The sequence below is a fragment of the Hetaerina americana genome, unplaced genomic scaffold (assembly GCF_022747635.1).
Source record: "Hetaerina americana unplaced genomic scaffold, ioHetAmer1.1.p SCAF_286, whole genome shotgun sequence".
Classification (NCBI taxonomy): domain Eukaryota; kingdom Metazoa; phylum Arthropoda; class Insecta; order Odonata; family Calopterygidae; genus Hetaerina; species Hetaerina americana.
The window spans coordinates 61,365-70,384 of NW_027286859.1; positions in this window are offsets into that span (position 1 = coordinate 61,365).

Consider the following 9,020-nt stretch of genomic DNA (forward strand, 5'->3'; position numbering starts at 1 on the left):
AAGGAATGACAGGAAAAACTCTGCAATTCCACAATTCCCTTTTCCTCAAGTTTCTTATAGATAGCATCCTTTTCTCAAAAGCAAACTCTCTGGCTGACCATATTATCCGAGGTTATTCATACCACTCCATATAGCAAGCTTTTCAGTTCCTTGAACTTACCTTGACTGCATTTCTTACAAACTTGATGAAGGACACTGTCTCAGGCTGCAGAATTCCTCCATATTCCAAGTGAATGTAGAAAAAACTCTGCAATTTCCAAAACTTCCACCATTCCTTGGAGAGGGACGACCAGTTTCATTTCAGGAAGGGGAGGGGCACACCCGATGCAATACCAGTGGTGAGCTTGCATGCAGAAAGGGTCATTTATTAAAAGTAGGATTCAGAGCTTTTAGTGTAGGAGATAAGGGTATAAAATTATTTTTGTTAACAAAAGGAAAACATGCCCCCCCTCACCTTATAGTTTTATGGATTACTTATTACTCTCTGCCATACAATTCAGTTTCTCATGATTCTGTCAATTGGAGAAATTTAACACTCGGGTATTTAGCAATAATATTTGGAATGATTCACCATGAATTTCAACTTAGGAATCTCCAACCAGTGGCTGCAAGCCCAGCCCACTCAGCTACCATGGCACCCAGAGATGCAGTGGAATGAAGCCATCATTTCTCAATGGATCTCACTTATTTCAATTACAGTAATTCCCATGCCATTCATGGATAGATAGAACGATCGAGAGAGGTCTTTATCTGGGAAAAATAGAGACCAAATGGTCCCTTCTTCCATTTACTCATCACCATTTACATATTGTAATGGCCATAGAATTTATAATTACATGCAAACACTATACCTATACATGTGCTCATACTTTAATAAACATAGAGAAAGAGAGAGACAAACTAAACTCAGATTTGCAAATCTTAATAACTATAATTATTATGCAGCTACATATACACACATACACAAAGTAAATTACAATGGAGAAAGAAAACATGCGGTGATGCTTACCTGGTTAAAACCCACACAGGAAAAACACTCGCATAGAAAAAGTGAGTCTAAAAGATGGGTGCAAAAAACCTTTGAATTAGAGGAATGACCACAATAGCAGCCTTTCCCTGGGCTGGTTATGGTTTCTCAGAGAGGATCCCAGAGAGGCTGGCTTGCCCAGGAATCAATTGCGGGCCCTCTGGTCAGCAATCCAATGCTCTACCCCTATGCAGGATATGGTGCTTAAATCTGGGCAAATTAAACTTTTGTTTAAAAGCAAATTCATTTTACAAAATACAAATGCAAATGAAAAACATACAAGTAGTTTCTGTCAAGAGTAACATTACTCAATGTAACTTCCTTTAGCCGCAATGACTGCCTCCAAACTTGTCCTGAATCGATTGCGCACACACTTGAAAACAACGCTGTCCATATTCGCAAAATTCTGCTATGATAGGGGTGCATAGGGATACACCTCATCTTATTGATAACTCCTTCGACTACGCTGCAAACATACATAACATAATAGTCAAAGGGGTTCAAGTCCGGCCTACTCTTTCGACCAGAACATGTCAATGTTAACTGAGAGCCAGTTTGGACTGAATGACTCGCATGAGCTCGTGCAATGTCCTGTTAAAAGACATATTGTCTTCCCGAGGCCACAGTTACCATCCACGGTTTTACGACACTCTTCAAAATTTGCAGATAGACTTCTTTGGCGATAGTTTATCCCTTTTCAAATAAATGTGGCAGCATGATATCATCCTCATTGACACAATATCTGGGACGTGAACACTAGCTAGAAATTTTGTTGGAGCAACAATCGGGATATCCTCGGGGTCCTGGGCAAGCCAGCAATCATTTCTAAAGTTGATCTTTGTGTCAATGCTGAAAATGTTTTCATCAAAAAAGAAGCAGCTTTATTTTTTAGAGAACACAACGGCAGGGTGCAGTGAGCGATCCACTTTGTTCTGCCAGCATCAGACAGCATGAGCTGCACCATTTTGTGCATGACTTGTATTGCAGGTCCTCCTCTGCCATCCAATGCATTGTTTGCTGACTGACATTTAATTCTGATGCCAATTTCCTCAGTGCCCACCCTGGGATCTCTGAAAACTGCACCTGAGCCTTCTTGACGACTGCCGCAGTTCGTGACATATGTTTCCTTGAATGAAGTTTCCTTGCCGGATTAGCAAAACCTTCCCAAGGCTTCTCTGTAGCATTATGCTTTGCCACAATATAATAAACAGTTGATCTGGGATACCCGAAGAATCGGGCAATTTCACTGGGCCAATGCCCAGCACAAACACTTTCCATAATAGCGGCTCTTCAATTGTACTCTGCAAGGTTACATTACATCTCAGCCATTTTGAGGTTATGACTGTTCACTAGATGCCTATAGATTTCAAGAATGCCAATCGCAACCTCAAGTGGAACTATGATATGCTGAGAAATGCAAATTGAATTAGTCGGGAGGTAACCACTGCACCCTGTATGTCCCCTACCACTCAATAGATATATACATATATGAATGAACCCCCATGAACTAAAACCTTGATGTGGCGGAAGGGCTTGAACTCTCCGATGACCCCTAGAGCTGTTATGGCGGGAGTAATGATTATTGTTCTCTGCAGGAACACCCATTCCAGATAGGTTGAGGCTTAGTAGCCAGGCAAAAGGTAATCCACGCAGCATCTGTTGCTCAGTAGAGGGGGCTGCAAAGGCATATGACCCCAGTGGGGCATCCATTGAGTGATGGTGTCACATTGAAAACATTGAACATTGTTGAGGAAGGCATTGGTAAACCACCTCAATCATAATTCCTAAGAATATAATGGACGAAATAGAGAATATGAATCCTGGACACTACTGGACTCAGCCCAATTGGCTGTGTGTCATGCCTGGCAGTGGTAGATGCAACACTTCATTGGTCATTATCTCACCAAACCCTTACAAAAGAAAACCAAGCATCAGGACAGAAGACACAGAAGAAGAAGACCAATTCAGTTAGAACAGGAATTTGTAATGTCAGGACAATATTGAGGCCAGGAAAATTAGAGAATATTAAGCAAGTGATGGAAAGAGGATACATAGATATTTTAGGTTTGTGCGAAGTGAGACGGAAGGAGAGCTGGGATAACTGGAGTGATACTTACTGAGAAATATACAGCCAAGGGGACGAGAGCCAACGAGGGGTTACCATAATAATGAATAAAGAGGTAGGAAGAAAGCAGAACTGACGAATTTGGTCATTGTTCAGGTATACATACCACCAAGCAATCATAAGGAGGAAGAAGACAATAGGATCTATGATCAGTAGGAGGACATAATTGCTTATGTTCCAGCATGAAAATATTTGAGTGTGATGGAGGATTGGAATTCGACAATAGGCTATAAATGGAAAATGCCAGGTCACTTAGAAAGGTATCAGTTTGATTATGCTATGGTTAGACACAGATACAGAAAAAGTGCAATCAATTTGCACAGCTTCACGGGAGCGGATGCAGCCTATGACCAAAATTAAGTTCTATGAAATGCTTCAATTTCAAAAGATTAAGCAGGGGCGGCGAGTTAGGAAGTGGAATGTAGAAGCATTAAATGGATTGACAAAGAAGGACTACCAGCAGGCTGCAGAGAAAATAATGGAGAATGGTTAAGAGCTGAGTATTATCGAAGAAACATGGAAATTTATCAAGAAAGGGTTGTCGAAAGCAACAAAGGATAATATAAGATCCATTAACATGAAAAGGACTATGAAACCATGTAAATACAGAGGTAGGCAAAATGAAGTGCAAAGAGTTAAACAATAAATTGAGGTGGGCAACAAATAAAGCAAAAGAAGCACGGTAGAAGATGCAGTGCGAGGATATGAAAAGGTTGCAGAGGAAGGGAGAAATTGGTGCGCTATATAATAAGATCAAAACACTAATGGGAACTAAGAAGATCTGGGTTAACAGTTGTGGATAGGTCTGGTAAGATAATAGTTGACACAGAAAAGATCCAAGAGATATGGAAAGGATAAGGGGAAACACTGTATTAAAAAAGAAATTAGGCCAACAAGGTTAGACATCGAAAATGACCATGATGTAAATGAAGATAGCTTAGGTCCAGCCATACTCAATGATAAGTTAGAAAAGGGAATAAGGGAGATGAAACCAAATAAGGCCAAGGAGGTAGACAAAATTCCTGCAGAACGACTAAAACGCTTAGAAAAATATGGGAGGAAAAGCTTATATGTACTGTTTTCTAGTATCTATTAGGAAGGAATCTGACCAGAGGATATTTTGAGATGAGCATTAGTTCCTATTCTTAAAAAGGTAAAGGCTACATCATGTGATGACTGCAGAACAATAAGTTTGATATCCCACGTAGCTAAAGTTGTTATTAGGATCATCAACAAAAGGATAGAGAGTAGGGCAAATGATCACCTAGGGGATGATCAGTTTGTGTTTAGGAAGGGGAGAGGTATGAGTTATGTCATTACAGTAATGAGATTATAAATGGAGAGGAATATAAAATACAACCAAGAGGTATTTGCTTGTTTCGTAAAGTTTGAAAAGGCATTTAACAGAGTCAATGGGGAAAACCTATCGAGTATTTGGCAGAAAATGGAAATGTATATTGGAGGGACAGTAGGCTAATCCACAACCTGTACATTTCTCTAACTGCTCAGCCTCGAGTGGGGAATGGAGGGCCCGGGTGGGCAGTGTTGGGGATAGGCATAAGCAGGATTGCCCATTATCACCATTGCTGCTCAACCTATATTTAGAGGAAATGATTAAAGAGGCATGGGAAGAACTGGAGGTAGAAATGAAAGTGGGCGGGGAAATCTTAAAATCAGTTAGGTTCACTGATGACCAAGCTTTAGTTTGTCAGTCAGCCAAGGGGTTGCAAGCATTCCTGAGTGAATTGGAAATTCAGTGTGACATGCATGGGATGAAAATCAATATTAATAAAACAAAGATTATTCGATTTTCTAGAAAGAAGATGGCTAAGCTAAACATTAAAATACAAGGCCAAAAACTAGACCTGGTAGAAGTTTACGTATCTCGGATGTGTTTTGGACCAATACGGTCAAAGTAGTAGAGCCTGAGGAGAAGAATTGCACTAGGCAAAGAGGCTTTCAAAAGGAGGAGGGAGTTGATGACAGGGACGTTGAGTCAGGATATTAAGAAAATACTTGTAAGAACTTTAATATGGAGCTTAGCTATGTACGGCACAGAAACGTGGTCATTGAAGCAGGAGGATAGACTTAGATTGGAGGCTTTTGAAATGTGGGTGTGGAGAAGAATGGAGAAGGTGAAGTGGACAGAGAAGAAAACAAATGAGGAAGTACTTGGTATGGTGGGCGAAGAGAGGGGTTTGTTGGGAGAGATCCTATGGAGGCAGGAAAAGTGGATGAAGGGGGTGTTGACCGGTAGTGGGATGTTGAGACTGTAATTCAGGGGAGAATTTTAGGCAAACGAGGAAAGGGAAGAACAGGATAGGGATGTTGGACGGGATGAAGGGAGGAAGAAAGTACTCAGAGATGAAGAGGGACCTGGTGTAGAATGTGTTGCTGGATTTTGTGTTTTGTTAGGAGAGGCATTTGAATTATTTGGTAGTTTGCCCATCCAAAAACCTACCTTAACTGGTATATTACCTAATAATAATATATTTATAAATGTATATATACATATACATACATATATACATACATATATATACATACATATATATACATATACATATATATACACAATCAAACACGAAATCCCGCCAAACAGCGAATAAATACTCATATATACAGAAACATATATAAGGAAAAGGGATAGGAACACACATAAAGGACGAACACAATAGAGGTGGGGAAGGCAGAATCGAACGGACCACAAGAGTAAAAATATTTCCTTGACCGGGACTCGAACACCGGATCTTTCCACTTGCCGGGCAGATGCCCTTAACCACTTGAGCTATCGAGGAAACGTAATTTTCCCTGAGATCCGTTGGTGCCTGCTCTATGCAAAAAATGCACCGCAAACTATAGCAATCTTGTGGCCATAATGTGGATTGTAGTTTTGCCCATTAGCGGCGTTAGTTGCCTGAGACCCAGTGAGCCATCTGTACTAGGCGCACCTTTGAACTGTGCATTTGGTGCCTGTTATGTTAGTTTTTGTTGTCCTTGTTTATTTGTCGAAAATGGAAAAATATGAATTCATGGAACAATGAATTAACTTCAAGTTTTTAATGAAGCTAGGCTAAAGTTATCAAGAAATTTCTGTAATAACGACAGCTGTTTACGGTTATAATACTCTGAAGGAAACATCAGTTTTCTATTGGATTAAGGGTTTTAAAGATGGCCAAGAGATGCCACGGATGATGCAAGGCCGGGACGACCTTCAACCAACTGTGTTGATGATAACATTAATCGTGTGAGGTCCCTTGTCCATACCATTCGTCAAAAAACTGTCCAAATGATATCTGATGAACTGAATTTAGGAATCAACAGTGCACAATACTTCGAGGGAACATGATGGATGGATCATTTACCATGACAATGCACCTGCACATTCAGCTTTGATTGTTCACCAGTTTCCGGTAAAAAATTCAATCACCATCCTTGATCATATGAGGGAAGATGTGGACACAATAAAGCAAGAAATGAGCAGCCAACTAAAAAGCCTAAAGCAAGCCGAGGACTTCCAAGGGTGCTTTAAACAGTGGAAAAGAAGATGGAATAGGTGCAAAGCAAACGAACGAAGAATTCTTTGAAGGGGACAAAATGAAAATATTAGCAGCAAATTTGAAAGAGAACCTGAAAACACTTTGGTCGTACCTCATAGAAGTTCAGAGAAATTATTGAACAGCTAGTTAAATCACAAATGATAATGGCAAAAGAGTAAAGAGCAGTTTGTATAAGGCCAACTTATTCAATTCCTTCTCTCAAAACATCCTCATCCAAGTCTTACTGCATGTCTCTCATAGCTTTGAAGTTCATTCTCTCTGACTGATGCCCAAAATGGAAACCTCATATATTGGAACAGAGCATTCGCTGAAAAATATTAAGCCTGGTAAATCCTATGGGTCCAATCAAATACCTGCTCATATATTGGGAACTAGCAATAGAAATTGCACCATATAAAGGAATCAAATTTAAGAAATTGCTAGTAGATCACAAGGTTCCCATTGATAGGAGAATGGCTAATGCAACACCAATATTTAATAATGGAGACAAGGAGGAACCAAGCAATTACAGACCTATTTCCCTTACATTCATATCATGCAAAATTATGGAACATATAGTTGCTATTTCCAGAGTGGGACACCTCGATAGTTGCGAGTTGTTGAATAACCAGCACAGTTTCCAAGAGGGTAAATCCTACAAAACAAAACTTCCACTTTTTGTTCACAATATGCTTATTTTGGGATAGAGCCATGTTCTAGTGGGCATGGTTTTTTCAGATTTTAAGATAGCTTTCGACAAAGTATCTCACGGAAAACTACCAATCTCTTTTAATCATATACGTACAAAAAAAAGTCTTTGAAATCAAGACTGAAATTCATCAGCATCTGTTTTACAATGTTAAATTGTTTTACTTAGGCACATAGTTACAAAAATAGTGAAAAAACTGAATATATATAAACATACATAAAACGTACGTATGTAAACGTACATATACTGAGTATAAGTAAATATCGGCTACCACATATAAAACAAAACCATAAACACTGTAATCAACCCGAAGGTCGGTTTAGTAGATGATGGTAGAGTTCACCCAGTACTAAGCCCTATACGGCATGTGAAAATTCACACATCAGGGTAGGGGGGCGAGTTCCTTTCCCTGTGCCGGTTATGGTTTCCCAGGAAGACCTGGTACCCGAAAAATCACTTTAGCTTGGGTGGAGCTGCAGGTGCCCAGAGTGCCTTGCCCGGGATTCGAACCCGGGACCCTCTGGTCAGCAGTCCATCGCTCTACCCACTGAACTACCGTGACCCACCTACCACATATGTTGCAATGAAATGAAATTGGTATTGGAATGAGAGTAAATATAGTTGGAATGAATGTATATATGGCATTTAAATATAATTATAGAACTCCTACTGTGAACAATGAGAGTGCCATATTACAATGAATTCTCAGGGATGGCAAAGAGAGGACATTCAAGATACACTGGAAAAGAGGCATTGGTTACGTCCCAACTAATGGCCATTATGCACCAGAACACCACAGTGGACACTCATGCCGTGCTTAATCAAAAATATACATCAGATCACCAAGATTAGACTGCCTAAATACTTCCCACAGACACAAACTGTGATGCGATGGTAAACAGGTACTTACTTTTGTGTTGAAATGCATTTTCTCCTATTTGCCACAGCAGTGATCATGTGGCAACCAAAACGACAGAAGGATTGCTACTCAATGCTTCCAAATGTGACTCACTGCCATATGCAAACTTATCTGACATTAGCATGTCCAGCCACTGAGTGGCAATCAGCCAAGTCTAAGAGAGGGACTACTATTATATGCTTGGTTCTGAAGGATCAAGGCCAAGGCATGCACAGACTCATACTCTTCATAGAAGATGGTGGATGCAGGGATGGGCTTTCGTGTCTAACTTCACTCAAATAAAGTCACAGCAACACCAACTCATCCTGAAATATATATTTGGCATTAGAGAAAAATAGCTTACAAAGCGATCAATCTACTCAAGGGCATTTGGATCAATTTCCATGACCCACCCTTTCATCATATATGAAAATTGTATCTCCCCATGAATGTATTTCCTGATGCACACATTCCCACCCCCTACACATGACACCACTGCACACCACAAACCACATGTCCCGGAATCAATAAAGAAAACTGCTATTATTTCCTCTACAAAATTGCATAAGCATGCTCTAAATTTTTAAATTATTACAAACCTGCCATATTGCCATACATCCAATCATCTTCTGTATCATCTTGAAGTTTTGGTGACAAGTGCCATAGTGTGGTGGTGTCTAGTGCAGGGTGGCCAAAGGTATATAAGTTTGGAGAGCCGATGT